Genomic DNA, 19,105 nt, shown 5'->3' on the forward strand with positions numbered 1-19,105 from the left:
CTGGTTGTAAATCTCCCTCTCAACCTGTGAGGATACGAAGTAGCAAAAGGGAAAGGCTTCGGACAGGTTGTCCTGACAGTTCATTCCCTGGGTCGGGAAGTCAGTCAGCCTGGAAAAAGACGAGACTCCAGTGCGAGAATGTATTGACCTGGAAGGTAAACGAGGTAGCAGCTGCAGGCAATAGAATCAGCTGCAATCGTTTACCAAGGGGTCATGCATAATCGCATAAAAGGGGCTGGAGAATTGTAAATCTTTTCCTTCGCTTGGGTTTTTGCTACGAGTAAACTGGAAGGACCGGGAGATTGCCCAAAATAATTAACGAAAGGAGTTCGTGAGTGTTTTGTTTGTTTGTCTGTTTAGTAATTGTCTGTGTTTGTTATCACTAGACGGCTAAACACAGATCCGGAGCTGTCGCCAAGGGCCAGCACGAAACCGCATCACCACTGCACTACCGTCACGAATAAACATTGTTATCAGCACTTGTTTCACTAATAGCACACGTATTATATTGTACTTCACAACAAGCACTAAGAGCACTCACTTTGGAACAGTGATCGTGTGTGTCTAATTGCGTGTGTTTTGTACCGTGTCTATTATTTGCGGGACTGCAACCCTTTGTTTCATTACTGTGCAATACATATTGTTGTGTATTGCCAGCTCTTTATTATTTACTGGCGGGTCATCAGACCATTGGATTATACACCATTAAATCAATCATTTTCACCTGTACTTTGTTGTCTGTGTGTTCTTGGAATTACTGTATCCACACTGCACCTGCTACCACTTACCACTTTGCCACATATAGTAAAGCATATTAATAAACATGACAAACCAGGGTAAACTATATGCATAGTATAACCACAGGGAAAGAATGGTAATACTGCAAAATACAGTGGTAACCTTTTATAAGCGATATAGTACACCAAACCAAATCTGTACATACAAGCCGAAGTCTATATACTTTACCAACTGGGATGTCTAGATAGGACCATCACTATCCAAACGTATCCTTAATGTAAAATGAGCTGTGGGTACCAATATACACAAGTGCCCATTATCAGAGGTTAAAACTGCAGTGTCCCTGTGATGAATGATTGGTCTTCTGTAGTGTATTATAGCTGCAAAGTTAGGGCAGCAGTGTGGAGTAGTGGTTAGGGCTTTGGACTCTTGACCGGAGGGTTGTGGGTTCAATCCCCAGTGAGGGACACTGCTGTTGTACCCTTGAGCAAGGTACTTTACCTAGATTGCTCCAGTAAAAACCCAACTGTATAAATGGGTAATTGTATGTAAAAATAATGTGATGTCTGTATAATGTGAAATAATGTATAATGTGATATCTTGTAACAATTGTAAGTCGCCCTGGATAAGGGCGTCTGCTAAGAAATAAATAATAATAATAAAAAGTTTGAGGCACTAACATATCAGAGATGTGTAGCACTTCAGGAGTTTATGAAAAGGTACTAACTGCCTTTCATGCAGTAATGGTCAGCAGTGTGGAGTAGTGGTTAGGGCTCTGGACTCTTGACCGGAGGGTTGTGGGTTCAATCCCCAGTGGGGGACACTGCTGTTGTACCCTTGAGCAAGGTACTTTACCTAGATTGCTCCAGTAAAAACCCAACTGTATAAATGGGTAATTGTATGTAAAAAAATAATGTGATATCTGTATAATGTGAAATAATGTATAATGTGATACCTTGTAACAATTGTAAGTCGCCCTGGATAAGGGCGTCTGCTAAGAAATAAATAATAATAATAATAAAATAATAATGGTGTATTAAATAGGTAATTTGCTGCTAGACTTATTTTTTTGTAACCAGTTAAATTTTTACAAACTATATCTTGGTTACATATAGAAAACTTTGAAGCATCTTCAAGCATATACAACACTGAAATATTTTACAAGCATACTGATATGAGGTGATGGTCCGCTTCCCCCCACCCACAATCACAATTATTTACTCAGTAACACAGAGGTCTTTGAAATGGAGGAAAACAGCAACGTGGTAGTGTTCACAGGTATAAATCTTTATTTTGGCACTGGATACTGCACACAAATTACAACTGACTAGCAGGCTGTAAATACAACAACTGACATTCACAGACAAGATCACGACTGACCTAATAACTCTCTCTCAAGGAAAGACACAGCATTGTACAATCCCTAAATCTGCTTACTCCTAACAAGATTCATTATTCAATAAACATTGCACCTGGAATCATTTTATACAACTATTATATAACATTCATACTTTTACAATACACATTCCTATATTTTATATTACACATGTTTCTTCTCATTTATACGTATTTGTTTAACCTGCATGAATACCGTCTTTGTTTACAATACGATCGTTAAACTATTATATTGCTTACTCATTATTATCACTGTCATTATTATTCTTTTGTCCCTATTACCAGTAAAGACTTAAAATTAGCATTACCCCTCCCATTGGAAGATAATCAAACATATAACAAAACCCTTGTTCCACATGTAGCTATGGCAACTTCATTAAGGGAAGCACCCTAATCTAAATACAGCAATACACTGTCATGTATCAAACACACTTGATCAACAGCATGCACAATACATAATAAACCACGGCTTTATCACCAGTAGAATAACAATCACAAGAATAAACACAATAACAGGCAATTCAGTATTACAGTGAGGGTCTAACCCTCACACATACATTAGATTAATTAGCACTTTCACCAAAAATATCCTACTATCAAATGCATTACAAAAACTTGGTCTGATAGCAGAAAGTGTATTGTAGCAGACTGTGTAGGTCAGACATGACTAATTTCAAACAGCACACACCTTCACTCCCCAAGCATGAAGTGTGCCACTCTACAAAGCAGGTCTCATCGACGATGGTTCTCTTTGCTGCAGTGTACAATAGGTGGCATTAAGCTGCCCCGACCCCCTCCCCCGACCCCCTCCCCCTCTCCCTCTCCCTCTCCCTCTCCCTCTCCCTCCATCCCCACTCAAGGGTATTCTCTTGATTAGGTCTGCTTGTAATCGATCCAGATTTACAATCATATTGTATTGTCAGGGGAATCCTAGTGCGACGCCTGACATTTCATAGTCTCATCATTCTTTGCTGCAGGACAGCGATCTCAGAGATGTTGTTTTAGCAATAGGGAGGATATGTCTATAGTGTGTTTGGTTGATTTAATGTCCCAGGATTGGTAGAATTGGATTATCGGTATGTCTGGGATCGGACATTCGTGTTAAAAATGTTAATAAATAAATAAACGTTTTTTAGAGGCTAAAATGGAAATTGTACAATAAAATATCTTTCAGCATGTTTCCCTAAAGCATCCCATAAAGTGTATAATAAAAAATTAAAATAAAAAAACACTCTTCTGTTTCATAATAATTTTACAACGAACTTTGAGACATCGTTCAATTTCAAAACTCCATGAGTCATATCAGCTGATGAACAAAATAACATTGTCAGCTGTCTATCCTCGATGGGCCTGCAACCTACTGACAGTGCTGCGAAGGGGGGCTATTTTAGATTTTGCAGCATCTGCCAAAAAAACTTCTCAGTATCCTGGTAAAAGCCTTGCTGTGCAATAGTAGCCTTTTCTTCTTTAGATATAATGATCTATTTTGTGGGGGTGGTGAGTCTCTGAAGATTAAATGTCTATGGGGGAGTATTTACAAAGTGTCCCCCCTTAGGATTACAGATCCTAAAATTGCGACAGCCAGCCTTCGATAGCATTAACTTGTAACTTGCTAAAAATGGAAATTCATTTTCTTTTGAAATACAGGAATAAAGTGGCACCAAAAACATATTCAGACTGTTCTAATATCAATTCATTAAAAAAAAATCCACGTTTACAAAATGATTTTAAAAGTTTGTGCATTACATTGAAGTATACTGTAACCGATCCAATAAAATGAATCATTTGTAATGTCATTTGTATTTCTGGATGCCACAGCTACTAAAAACACTATGCTAAAATATTATATAACGAAACCATCTCATTCGTGTATGAAACGGCTATCTTTAGTTTTCTGATTCCAGGTAAGATTAGTGAGTGAAATATGTTTGAAATATTGATCTCATTTAGCTTCAGGACAAGACACATTAATGATCAGGACCCAGCAGTCTGCTAGTAAGCTATGTCCTGCTGGGATTGGGGGGTTGGGTTGTGTATTTATTTGTCTGAGATTCCTGGTCTGGCTAAATAGGAATGGAGGGAGAGGGTCTGCGGATTCCATTTCAAATACAAAAGAAAAAGCCTTCGGTTTTTTTTGTGTTGAATGAATTGTTTAAATTTTGTGATGATTGGTAGCAATGGAGGCGTAAGTCCTAGGGGCAGTGATAATGTGAGCTTGCTTAAAGAGTAAATAGCGTGGTTCTGAAACAATAGCGTTATACGTCCCCACGTGTTGTTACAACTGTTCAAATAACACACCTGTCATTTTTATTTTCATTGTTAACATCCTGATAACTTTTTACAGTTCTAACTTTAAAGTCTGTTTCAAAATGTCCGCTCTACAAACATTCCAAAACAAAGGCCTGGAAACCCAACTCAGAAATGTTACAATCCAGTCAAAATATAAAACCACATTTCTTGCATTATACTGTAGGTGATGAGCACCAGGGATCTTTATCTAGTTACATTGTTTGTTTTCAGAAGTCAACCTTGCATCGCCTGCTTCAGTTCTGATAGAAAAAAAAAACAGCATTTCTTGCCAAGCTGTGGGCTCTGCTGCACAGTAAATAGCTATCAAGTGCGGTTATCCTCCAGAACCTAGTGTCCACTGCAGTCGTCATGGCAACACACCCACCTCACTTTAAACTGACTGATTCCAGCACACCTCCTTGTAAAGGTAAGCAATTACCCCTCACATTGTGTCAGCATATTTTTCATTCAAGAACCATTTGGTGAACAACAATGGACTATTTGTGATTTTGGTCTTGTAACACAATACAAAAGAGAAGTAATTTTATTATGATGCGGCAGATCATGTAAAGAAACAATGAATCATTGCAACACTAATTAAAATCCCCTTTGTCATTGCATGTATAATTGTACCATGTTGAGTTTCCTGCAGTATCGATGCTAAACTTTGTAGCAACACAACTCAGATCCCATAATATGCTTATGGAGTCTTAATACAGCTGAAAATGCCACGTATCTCATTTTGCTGTATTTGTACAGAGCCAAGGAGAGGACAGGAGAGAATAAAATATTTCTCTCACGCGCACGTCTTGCTGTATCGTGGCCACGAGATAGTAAATCCTGTGCACAAGATTTTTTTTCTCTCATGTTCCCTCCTGGGCTCCGTATATATTTGCATTGTGTTTACACAGGTTATTAGGAGGTCTACAGATCACACAGGCAAGTATAATCAGTAATTAGTATCTCACTGTTTAGTTAAAAGAACCTGATGTTTATTTTTTTTGCCTGGAGGACCAATACACGTGCTCTCCAGGTAGGATTTTTTTAGTTTACTAAAGTTGTCACGTATTTGTTGCACTTTTGAAGGTATCCAAAACTATACAACACTCAATAGTGGCATATGTAAAGTTGTGATAATAAAAGAAATGTATAAAATTCAATGATAAACGTTTCGACTAGAACTCTTTCTCAATGTCTTCCAGGGGCGTAGCCACGGCCCACCCAGTTAGCACACAGGCCCACCCAAATCTGCACCTTTATGAATGTCAAGTTTAAATAAACGTATCATTTATTTATTTATTTATTTTTTTTCAAACTGTGCACCCCGAAGGCAAGAGCTATAGAGAAAATGTCACAGGCTTTAGCCAATCAAAGCAAAGTAGTCATTATGAGTCAATGTTTGGGTGGGAGCTTCCTCTTGCACAACGAATCATTTGCAAGCTGCATTTGATTGAAAGCTTGTGAGGCAGTTGGCGCGTCCCAGACGTTTCCATATTCCAGCTTTATTTAAAATGTGTATTTTTTAAGCAAACTTGCAGGCTAATTAGTAGTAGTGCAGCGGTCAACATGCCAAAACTAATTAGAATTTATTTTTTTTAAAAGACAATGGACAGATAATGAAGCCACAAAAGCAACTCCCATATCATCCTCTTCCTACAAATCTACAAATTATTCATTTGCATCTACTTCAGCAGTGGAAATGGCAACATGTGAAAATAAATGTCAGAAGAGAAAATTACCAAATGGGAAAGTCAACCAGGGAGCACTCTAATGAAGATTTGAGAGCAATGTGGAATCATATTTTACTAGATGGTCAACTTTGCGAACTGAACAGCCGCTTTCAAAATGACACAGATGATATGGCCTCATGAAAGCCGCGTCTGCATGCCTGCTAACATCAGAGACATTCGGCAACAGAGAAAGTCTGCTACTGGCATGTACTTTGTTATACAACGTTAAAATGGATGAAGCTTAAGTTTTTAGTCTTAGATTTACAGAGGAAATAGTTGATGTATTCAGGGTTTTAATAGATTTAAATAATTTTTGCAAAGTTTGGGCCCACCCAAATTTCCAAGCCTAGCTACGCCACTGATGTCTTCAACTGAAAAAGAAACTTGTAAAATTCAATGATAAACATTTCGACTAGAAGTCTTTCTCAATGTCTTCAACTGAAAAAGAAACTTGTAAAGCTCAACGACAAACAGTTGGTCTACAACTCTTTCTCAATTTCTTCAATTAAAAAAGAAACTTGTGAAATTCAACGACAAACGGTTGGTCAAGAACTCTTTCTCAAAGTCTTCAACTGAAAAATAAACTGGACCTGTTTCCATTGGAGAGAATGCACGGGGAACAATGCAACAGTACGGATTCAGTCTGAATGTCACAGTTTCAGATATTATAGTTTGTCAAGAACCCAGACAATATGCCATGACTGATACAGTTTTTCTGTCATTCAAGGGCATACAACTACAAGAAGCTTTGTGGGTTACTTCAAGCAGTCTTGGAGCATTTTCCTGTGGCTGAGATACTTTCAAACTGCTTCCTCAAAAACAGCTGCCTGCATATTCTAAAACGTGTTCCACAATGCAGTTTATTTTTTTACTTTGAAAAAGTATGTTGCATACGATGAGGTCTGTTTTTGGCCTAGGTTTGGCTTAAAGATGATTTCTATAAATATAAATGCTTACAATGGTTGACTATGCTAAAAAAGAAAATATAAAAAAAAAACACTGCTTGAAATGTGTTCTATGGGAAACATGACCATGTTCATAATCATTCATATAACAGTACATAAACAACTGGATCAAAATGATATTATGCACAGGAAACCAATGCATAAATGACGTCTCCTTCTTCATAGGTAATTTGATGGGGTACCAGTTTTATATGTGTTTGCTGGCTTGGCAATGTAGCTTCGTTTGCACTGTGTGAAATGCCAGCCCTCTTCAGCGGATAGCTCTTGAGCAGTATATGGTTTATTGGCCTCCAAATATCTCTCTTTTGATTTAGAGGGAAAGTATAAAATGACAATATGTGGCTTTTGCTAGAGTCAGATTTCACAACTTTGGTGATGGATTTGGTTCCCCAAATTTAAAATCCATATTGTTTGTGGTGTTCGTGGCTGAATCAGACCAACAGTATATCATTAAACATTCGTACTTTCTACTGTAGCTTCACAATTGTTACAGCATTTCATTTAGTAGTTCAATTACTACAGTATCAATTATTTCTGATTATTTCTGATTTACATTTTGACCTACTATAATAAACACAGTATGTAAAGTACATGTAGAGTTAATATTCAAGCTGCTGCTCCTGCTCTACTCCCCTTCATCTCCTCCCTCCTCAACACCTCTCTACTTTCTGGTATCTTTCCCTCTGCCTTCAAAAAAGCCTCTATCACTCCCCTCCTCAAAAAACCTACCCTCGACCCCACCTCCCTCCAGAGCTACCGTCCTGTCTCCAAAACCCTCGAGCGGACTGTACACCGCCAGCTCTCTGCTTTCCTGTCCAACCACTCTCTGCTTGACCCTCTCCAATCTGGCTTCCGCTCTGCTCACTCCACTGAAACCGCCCTCCTGTCTGTCACCAACTCACTTAAGTGTGCCCGAGCTGCCTCTCTCTCTCCTCTGTCCTAATTCTCCTCGACCTCTCTGCTGCCTTTGACACTGTTGATCACTCTATTCTACTATCATCTCTCGCTGACCTGGGGATCTCTGGCACTGCTCTGGCCTGGTTCTCCTCCTACCTCTCCAACCGCACTTACCAGGTAACCTGGCGTGGAGCAACCTCCACACCTCACCCTCTCTTAACTGGAGTCCCCCAAGGGTCAGCCTTGGGTCCTCTCCTGTTCTCTCTCTACACCCACTCCCTGGGCCCCCTCATCGCATCCTATGGTTTCTCATACCATTTCTATGCTGATGATGCTCAGATTTTCCTCTCCTTCCCCACCTCTGACTCCACCATCCCCTCCCGTATCTCTACCTGTCTGTCTGCTATTTCCTCCTGGATGCACTCGCATCACCTCAAACTCAACCTCTCTAAATCTGACCTCCTTTTCTTTCCCTCCTCCTCCCTCCTCTGATCTCTCTATCTCTGTTCCTCTGGAATCTACCACACTCTCTCCCTCTTCCTCCACTAAGAACCTCGGAGTCACCCTGGACCCCTGCCTCTCTTATTCCCAGCACATCTCCACTCTGGCACACACTTGCCGATTCTTCCTGAGCAACATCCGAAGAATCCGACCCTTCCTCACCAACTACGCTACCCAGCTCCTGGTCCAGGCCCTGGTACTCTCCCGCCTAGACTACTGCAACTCCCTCCTGGTTGGCCTCCCTGCGTCCGTCACCCGTCCGCTCCAGCTCATCCAGAACTCAGCTGCCCGCCTGGTGTTCTCTCTGCCTCGCTTCGCCCACGCTACTCCACTTCTCCGCTCACTCCACTGGCTCCCGATCACCGCTCGCATCCAGTTCAAGACTCTTGTACTAGCCTACAGATGCCTTGACCAGACCCTCATCTCTCCCTACACCCCCACTCGACCTCTCCGCTCCGCCTGCACTAGAAGACTTGCTCTACCTCCGCTACGCTCCCCTGCCTCCAGAGCCCGCTCCTTCTCCACCCTTGCTCCGCAGTGGTGGAATGACCTTCCTACAGATGTCAGGACTGCCCAGTCCCTGACCACATTCCGGCGCCTCCTTAGGACTCACCTCTTCAAACAGCACCTGTAGAACTCCTCTGTTTGTATCCTGGGACACTACCACCCTTCATTTAAATGTGCTTTATTTTGCTCTTATCTGCTCCCTATTTTACTGCATTTAATCCTGTACTTCAGAATACTGTAATCTGCCAAGTGTTTAACCTGTAGTATTTTGTATTTAATCATATCCTGATGTAACTATCACTATTATCTGCTGTATTATTGAATTGTGGTTTGTCACACTTATACTTTGCTTGAACAAAAGTTATTGTATTTCTTGCTCTTATTGTATTACTTGTATTGTAACACTTGAAATGTATTTGCTTACGATTGTAAGTCGCCCTAGATAAGGGCGTCTGCTAAGAAATAAATAATAATAATAATAATAATAATAATAATAATAATAATAATAATAATAATAATATTGGCTTTAGATTCTGTTTAATTTCCTACACGTTTAAAACGTTTAACATAACGTATCAACGTTTATACTCCAAGCTAACTGATATTTGCGCCCTATTGTTGTCCAAAAAAAAATTGAAAAAAAAGTTATCTTTTACTTAAAATAACTAAAAGTCTGGTAATTGATTGGTAGTCAAAGTAAATGGATACCCTATTTAAAAAATAATTACGATAAAAATATATCTACATCATAAACAGAAGTGTGTTCCCTGTGGATATACCCGGTCCTGTGCACACTGAACCCCTCCTCTCGTCCTGCTCCACACTGAAGTGTGTTCCCTGTGGATATACCCAGTCCTGTGCACACTGAACCCCTCCTCTCGTCCTGCTCCACACTGAAGTGTGTTCCCTGTGGATATACCCAGTCCTGTGCACACTGAACCCCTCCTCTCGTCCTGCTCCACACTGAAGTGTGTTCCCTGTGGATATACCCAGTCCTGTGCACACTGAACCCCTCCTCTCGTCCTGCTCCACACTGAAGTGTGTTTCCTGTGGATATACCCAGTCCTGTGCACACTGAACCCCTCCTCTCGTCCTGCTCCACACTGAAGTGTGTTAATAAAGTCCCCAGCAGAAGTGACAAGCTGAGCAGTGGGAGAGCGTCTTCAGTGGTCGTGTCTGTCAGCTGTAAGTGGCAATACTTTAAGCTTCATCTGATCTGTAATGTGTCCGGTCCTTGGTTAACTAACTGAGTGTACCGTACCATGCTTGTTTGCTATTCTGTTCTGGTCTCTCTCATGGATTCCTATGTTTTACTATCATTTTGATCACCCAAGTGTTGCTGTAACCTGACTCCAGCTTTACCATGCAAGCTTGTCTGCTTCTGTACTCTATGGTAAATGTTTGTCATGGTATACCAGTCGTTATAAAGATACTGGAGTTGAATCGATCTATTTGTAGTGCTGGGACAAATATTTGAATATTGAAACACACACATATATATTTGTTTTTTACATGTATTCGGATACAAAAATCAGATGACAAAAATACCTTGTACTTATTTACCGCCTCGCCAGAATTTGTGCGACAGTTTAAAAAAATGGTAAATGGAAAAGAGCTCTGTGTGATATGCAAGATTAATATATATATATATATATATATATATATATATATATATATATATATATAAAAGCACAGGATCCACACAGCAGCTCTTGAGCCTCTATTAAAGTAAACAAACCAGATCATGCGCGCGCAATCATAGTGATCTCTATGGAAAGCCGTCTGGGACAAAAACGCGTTGTGCTGCTTTAGAGCGAGCCAGAATCTCATGGGACTGATACCATTTGAACATTTAGACAGAATTCGAATCGTAACCGTTTGCATAATGGTTAAACTATTAACACATCTACTAAATAATGTACAGTCATTGTTTAAATTATTAAAATTATAGCCTTTTTTAAAGTACATCAAAATTCTGTGACTGATATTTTAATATTTAAAATGGTGGTGGTATTGAGATCTGCCACTGCTTCGATCAATTGAATAGACACCTTGTTATTCTGTAGAGTATTTTTTCATTCTGCAGTATCAGATAATGAGTGAGTAACAAGTACTCCCCTTTACAAACTTTGAAACAGCTATCATCACCAGTTTTTAAACAGTCCCAAACCAAGCCTTCTGCATCAATCTCTAACATCGTGGTTTGTAAGGGTTAATGAAGCATGCTCTAATTGCTCTGCATTAGTCACAGTGGTTTTACAGACACGGCCTGCAACACTACAGACCTATGATACTACTCAGCAGTGCAGTTAGTTATAAAATATGATTTTAAAATATGTTTTTAAAAGTTTTGACCCTGTAAAATGTATAGAAATCTGTTTTGCTCTTCAGTAGAGATGAAAGATGATTTTATAACCTCCTACTGCTGCATGTAATAGAGTACAGAAGCAATTAAGGGGGACAAAATGTGTGTCCACTAAAACTGTACTTGGGGAGAACATGCACAATCTGGACTGTCAACAAGGTATGTTTTATAGTAAAGCAGCATGCAAAACCAGCTAAACTATGGAAGAACTGATGTAATGGTGAACATGACTATGGACACTGTAAATCTTAAAACTATTCCTGTGTGTAGTTTCTTATACTTTCCTGTGTATATTTATTGCTACCAGTACCAAACCTTGTTAAACAGTGCATAACACATTAGCAATCAGCAATTCAGGAACTAGAGCACATTCATAATTACTGCTGCACTCATGCGCTGATGTTTCCTGTCAGGTACTGTGGCAGCATAGCCATCGTGGGCAGTCAATTCAGTAATATTGTGACTAATAACAGCAAACAATGAACTTCACATTAACCTTGAACAGTTCCATTCTGTTCTTTAGGACTTCCCTGCCAATATATTCAGTGCAATATACATATTTCTAACTTCCCGTTTATACAGATCCAGAGCATTTGAACAGGGTTTGCTCCTCTCAGAAGAAAATCTCATTTTAATCTAAAAAAGCCCACTGTGAGCTAATGTCACTCCGAAAGGGCTCTGTTTTAATCCGGCTATTGTCAATTGTCTCCTTTGTACAGCATCCAGTGGATGTGTGTCACCGGTATTCAGATTAAAATTCCCAATGACTTTAAATTGGCAAATAAAAAAATTATAATTCCTCTGCATATACTGTAACAAACCATTTCTACTGATTTGCATACAAGGAAAATAAAGAGTAGGCATTCCCATGTGGTTCCTAAGCTTTCAAAGTATACTGTTTTCTGGAATCCTTGTTATACCGACCACAGAGGGTTTGAGCTGCTTTCAAACCCGTTAAGAACCTGAACAAAATAAGGGTTCCAGAGAATCCCAAAGGAAGACCCAGGGTTCTAGAACACCAAGGGCCTCATTCACTAAAGAGCGGTACGTGTTTTGCACACAGTAAGCCCCTTTACTGCATGCTTTGTACACCTGCTGTACTCACTAACCCGTGGCAGGCAACCTAGTGCATGGAAAAAGGTACCATGTTCGAGTCATTTAAATACAATGAATAATGTTACCACAACAGAGATATCACAACAGAGATATCTCATATGCAAACTATAGTCACTTAAAGACGCTAACTTTACTAGGTGCCTCAGTGTGTGTTAAAAGTACCGCTTATTGAAACCAGACGGTGTCACAGAACCAGCAGAAGAGCTGCACAGGAGAGCGAGAAGAAGAGTCAGGGACTCAACTTCACAGAAATCATGTATTTGACTGTCTACTGTGAAAAATATGCATTTTATTTTCCTTACAGTATTTTACATTACTCTTCACCTCCCCGTTCATTTTATACTTTTATTAAGTACACGGTCAGTGCCGTGCATTTGGTTACTACGGCAACAGGGTCAAACAAATACTGGCTTCATGATTGGTGAATTCCCCATACTGAACAATGACGTAACATGCGAGTCAGAGGCATGAAGTTTAAAATGGCTGTTTAGATAGCGCTGATTTATTAGCTTGCAGTGTAGGATTAATATTAAAAATGCAGACAGCTGACGAATCAAAAAAAGCTCAATTCATTTCAACAGAAGATCGCGTTCAGAGCTACGAAAAGGGGAAGTTGCATGCAGATGGTGCGATTCTGTTTTGCTCAACTTGTAATGTGTCTTTGGATCATCACAAGAAAATCAAACTTGAAGTTCAGGCTAAACAATTACCGAACAAGCAGGTCACAATCACAGGATTGTTTGAAAAGAGCACAGAAAAACACGTAATGTCAACACGTTTGAATTAGTGGAAGCCTTAGTGCAGCGAACATACCGGCACAACGGCTGCCACACTCAGACAAGAGCATCTCCCTAAAGTGTATGCAGCACACGAAGAATATTTAAATGGAAAAATGAACGAGTCTGTGTTGTATGCAACGAGGACACTGATGAGCAAGGCAACATTTTTTGTTCTGTACGTTATTTTCATCCCACAGAGCTTTACAACTGCTAATTCAGAAGCCCTTACTGCTTACTTAGTAGATACACTGCATCTTGACTCTAACCACACAACAGTAGTAGGAGGCTGTGTGGTCCAGTGGTTAAAGAAAAGGGCTTGTAACCAGGAGGTCCCCGGTTCAAATCCCACCTCAGTCACTAACTCATTGTGTGACCTTGAGCAAGTCACTTAACCTCCTTGTGCTCCGTCTTTCAGGTGAGAGGTAATTGTAAGTGACTCTGCAGCTGATGCATAGTTCACACATCCTAGTCTCTGCTAAATAAACTAATAATAATAATAATAGGTCAGGATATCATGAAGACGCTTGTGGAGAATGGCATGGATTTCAATTGTGTGTCTGCCTTTGTAATAGTAGACAATGTAACAGAGGGAGAAACACTAGCTGTTTTTTTATTTTCTTATTATTATTACTAATTTTTAGGGTTGATAGGCTCCAGTGGCATATATGTTATATATTATTTACTAATAATTTGACTGTATAATTAATGTTTTTATAAAGAAAAACACAAAAGCTTCGGTTTTGTCATTTCAGTTAACGTTTCTCCCGTGTTTAATATTTTGGGATCAGAGGCAGCAAAATAGTCTATGGGAATTCCGCGGTCATTGTAATTAATCTGTCAACATAAGTTTCAGAGGTTTACAAAACTGGAAAATGTTGCTGAATATGTCATTCAAGGTTGTTTTTAAAAAAAATCAAATTTTGTCTGTTTGTTACTTTTTTTTTAACATTATATACTGTATATATATATATATATATATATATATATATATATATATATATATATATATATATATATATAATACAGTGTGTGTAATTCTGCATGTTTAATCCTGCATGCTGAATTTTGCGAGTTGTGACAACTTGCAAATGAATCATTTAGCTCACTTTATTTGTGCATATAATTAGTTTAGTGAATAGAGCTAGCGCTGGTTCATTTTTGCGTGCGGTTTGGCTTCCCCCTGCCACACAGTAATTCTGAACATTTACCACCGTTTAGTGAATGAGGCCCCAAGTATTCTATATAGAACACCGGCTTCTATATAGAACACCCATTATTCTAGAACACCAAGTATTCTATATAGAACACCCATGATTCTAGAACACCAAGTATTATATATAGCACTCCCAGGGTTCTATAAAGAAAACCCAACAGTCTATATACATTAAAACACCCTATTCTCTATTCTCTATGAGTGTAGCTGCTTCAAAAAATCTATCAAACAAAATAGACTTGTCTTAGTGCTGATTGAGAGGCTTATTCAGCAAAGAAGACATTAACTTGAATCAATACATTGCATTAAAAAGCCCTTATTACAAGCAACACAGTTTTCTTTGCTTTTTTTCTCTTGCTTGCTTCTATTGTTAATATGAAAATATTTTAGCATGCTTTTAATATGCCACTGTACTGTCAGAATCTGATAAGTACAACTGAACCAGAAATCCATGCATTATTTTGTTTAATAGAAATTCCTGCACTATAAGGTTTATGCGTTTTAGCTATGCGCTTTTATTTTTACTTCTATGGCACATGCTTTATATTTAATGACAGATCAATTATTTATAATGTTGATCCTAATCCTACCCTTAACTCTTTATCAGTACTGAATTACCATGTATTGCTGGGAAGTAGAGATCATTAACTAATTAGTAACTAATTAAGTATTGACTGCATAATAAAAAGTGTGACCAAAATAACTGACTATACTTTATAATCCATATTGCTGCACATCCTTTTGGTAGGTAGCAATTGCCGTATGTGTTGCAAATTTAAAATCAGTGGACTATTTCAGGTATACAGTACCCAACCCATTCTAGAATTGTGCAGAGGGCTCTACAATGCGTTGACCAGTTAAGCAATTCTCATTTAGTTCAGGAGAGTTTTAAGAAAACAGATATGTAAGTGGTGGTAAAGTTCCCTAGGAAAATGTTTTAAAATATTGTATTTTGTCATAATGAAATCCTTACGGGTACTGTATATAATCGTGTACAGTCTGTTCCATGTAAGAATCTTTTATTCTCTGGTGAGTCGACCTGGTCGTTCTAGAACCAGATACTGTTGTTTTATCCAGAGGTCAACAACGTAATATTCTCCTTGCAAACCATAAAGTAACACGCATACATGTACATTATTATTAATAATAATAATAATAATAATAATAATAATAATAATAATAATAATAATAATAATACATAAAACTAAATGTAACTCCTATTGACTTAGCAAACATAACTAAGGAGTTCCCCTAACCTGACAGTGTTTAAGTTAAAGTATTTCCGTTTAGCAATAGCAGGTGACTAAGAAAATAACGGTATTGTTTTCATCACGTGATCCACGCTGTCGTCTAGAATTAAAAACATTTCTGTGATATTTTAACTCCGTGAATGAACGAGAGAATGCAGCCCGTTGGGAAATGTGTAATTTGTCAAGAATGACAAACAGACATCGGAAAAAAGAATCACTCATCCCTTCTCCCGTTTCACTGTTGTATTTATGGGGCGACCAAGGTATCATTAATACAAATCACAACACAACACTTAAGCTCTGAAAGCTACTTCAGAATGCCACAAAGGCCGTTTACCACGGCTTGATTCGTGAGGAGCAGACCACGGGTAAGTCTTTCACATGCCAGATGTGGCTCTGCCGCCCTCGTATAATTAGGAATAGCGGTGAGACACAAGAAGAAAACAGCATTGTTTTTTTAGCACAGAACCGCTAACCATATGAAGCACGTTCTTATCTTTGTTTAGTAAATGATTTCACAGACTGTACTCACAAGCACTCGATTAGTATTAGTAAAACATTTAACACCAACACTCTAGATCACATGCAGATTACACAGTGAAACCAGCTTTGTGTCTAGTTGTGTTAAACCACACACGAATGACTGATTTGAAATGTTAATATCCTCCGCGACTGCATCGATTATATTATTCCTACCACAGTGTGCACCGATCTGCAACGTTATTCCATGCAAGACTCTTGGAAACGAAATACTTCATTGTTGTCTTAGAAGAAGCATAAGGGAAAGAGTTAAAAAAAAAAAAAAAAAACATGTATACACGCGCAGCCACATACATACGAATAGACTCAAACAATGTAGCACATATCGATATGGAAGCGTCGGATTCTTTATCTAGGTAATTTCAGCTGCCGTTTAATGTTTATTTATGTATTAATATGTTATGTAGCGCTAATTCTGTTTGCAACATGCACTCACACATATATACATTGGAGGGTCGCACTTACTGTTTCTTGCAGTATATTTCCCCTTTTTTTCATAATTCGAAAGCTCTTTCGATTAAGAGAAACGAAAATAAACAAACAACCACGTCTGTCAGGTTTTTACAGCTGAAAATGCACAAACCGGTGTGGGAACTTCTAACGGGACCGAAATATGCAAACCATCCACTGACCGCTATTCTGTCATCATGACAACAGCAGCAACTAGCTTGCATCGCATTGCAAGCGGCAGCAGCACTCAGCAACAGGCCGGGTTTGAAAGGCTGCACACTGCCGTTTCTAGCATCGATTTAAATAAATCGGCAAGACTTAAGATTGTAAAACACCTACCTTGGTATGCCCCTTTGAATGCAGGAGTATTCGGTTGGAGTTTTGGGGAATTATTTCATAAAAGATGTTGTAAGCTGAGAGGCGGAAACAGGAACTGGAGAGGTTAGAGTCACTAGCAGTGCTGCTGCTATGACTGAGCCCGAACGAGTGAATTGACAAGAGGAGGCTGCAGTGCGCATGCTAGTGTCAGACTGCTGTATTACAGCCATCAAACAAGCAGCTAAGGAACAGACTCAGACCGTCTTTTTCCAGTACGATAAGTACAGCATCGTTGGTGTGACAACCCCGCAGAATTCAATGCAATAGACCAGCTTGTTCCATCAGACCTCTCCGAGACCTAGTCGATTACAGTAGCTTTTCCTGAAAGATATCACGTTTAAACTAATGTCAAGCGTTTTCCATTCATTGAATTCGTGTTAAAATGCACTATGTTGGCTTTCTAAAATGTAGGATTATTAGGCTTCCAAGCTGTCTTGGGATTGTTATTGTAAAGATGATTATTATTATCATTCTTTTTATTATTATTTTATTTATTATTGTTGTTTTTCCTCCCAAAACTTTAAATTGCTCCTGTTCGCTCGTGGTGTAACCAATCAACATGAAGCTTGGCAGGTATCATCCTGTGTAGATTACAGTTCAGATGCAAAAGAAACTAAACTCCTGTGTCAACCAAAATGGCGGAACTGACACATTTTTTTGGAAAAACCTTTCAAAATCTTGTTCTTGGGAACCGGTGATCCGATTGATCTGAATATACTTCACATATGTCATCAGCAACCAAACCCGCTTCAAGTTTGTGAAGCAGAAGTTGCTGCGATAAATTTTACTATCAAAATGGCTGCCACCAAATTTGCCAAAAAGCGCCCAAACATCAAACTGCTTCTGTTTGCAAACCGTTTAACCAACTAACTCCTGACTTGGTAGGTGTCATCCTGGGGACAATGGAATTCAAATATGGCAAAATGGTGTTCTTTCGTAAAACAAGATGGTGGCCAGACATATGTTTCATTCTTAAATTTAAAACCGCTTCAGTTGGACACGGTTTAGTGGATTAACTCCAAAGCTGACAAGCATCATCCCTGTGTCAATACCATTGACTTTTTCAAAAACTGTGTTTGTGTGTAAACCAATATGGCCACCTGATGCATTTCTTTAAAAACCTTTCAGAATCTTTGGTCAAATGTAAAACTAGCTTATAACTCCTTACAAAGTGCAGATAGGTTAATGGTTACTATAGAACACAGATAGGAACCCTTATATACTCTATCCAAAAATCACCTTGCCTGTGACCTCTCCTTAAGGTTAAATGTAAAACTAGCTTATAACTCCTTACAATGTGTAGATAGGGTCATGGTTACTATGGTGTTTAAAGTTATAAAGCATCATGAGATAATGAACTAATGCAGTATTTTGAATTGAAACTGCCCCATAAAACTGATCTGTTGCTGACACTTGTGCTGCAATGCTACAGCTTGCCAAAATTTCCAACTGGTACTGAGCTTGGGAGCCGTAAAACTGCCTGGCAGTTCTAGTTATTATTATTATTATAAAACTCAATACTGGCAGGAATCAACAAAAACACATTTTACTTTAGTCCCCATTCTGCATTTGTAAAAGGTGAGTAACATTTAGAGTACCACTGCAACTGTAGGAAAGATCATCAACATCTGTTGTATGTATAAAATGAGACTATCTTTATAAAAAGCTTACCACAGTAAATGTTCTGACCTTGACTGGGTGAAAATCAGCTTCTTTGATACAAGCCTTCTAACACAGACTTCCTGATAAAAAGACATTTCAGACAGCTGTATTAATATCAGGGCCTACTATATACTATACTGTATTGCATGATTCTGACAGCAGAACAGCGTTACCTGTTGAACATTCTCAGTTGTTATTTTCTAGTTTTGAAACATACACAACTGTTTATTTCTCTTATTTGACAGTAACACAAAGAAGTCAAGTAGAGGCATGTTTTGGCTCGTGTCTTTCTCAGTTATTTCATTTGCACTGGACCAAAAGCTCAGTGTC

The 19,105-nt window shown here is 38.8% G+C and overlaps 1 protein-coding gene across 27 annotated transcripts in view; it reads right to left on the minus strand.

The window, feature by feature from the left end:
• LOC117424054 (alpha-(1,6)-fucosyltransferase-like) overlaps positions 1-17,248 on the minus strand; it is a 215,233-nt gene extending 197,985 nt beyond the window's left edge. For 25 of the 27 annotated variants that reach the window (XM_034040254.3, XM_058991321.1, XM_034927878.2 and 22 more), the window contains exon 1: positions 17,075-17,248. The gene's annotated coding sequence lies outside the window, so the exon portion shown is untranslated. Of the gene's footprint in view, positions 1-16,750; positions 16,934-17,074 lie in introns of those variants that run through there. The other 2 variants (XM_058991325.1, XM_034040165.3) reach the window with 1 other exon arrangement.
• Between the last annotated feature and the right edge of the window lie 1,857 nt (positions 17,249-19,105).

The sequence above is a fragment of the Acipenser ruthenus genome, chromosome 18 (assembly GCF_902713425.1).
Source record: "Acipenser ruthenus chromosome 18, fAciRut3.2 maternal haplotype, whole genome shotgun sequence".
NCBI classification, from domain to species: domain Eukaryota; kingdom Metazoa; phylum Chordata; class Actinopteri; order Acipenseriformes; family Acipenseridae; genus Acipenser; species Acipenser ruthenus.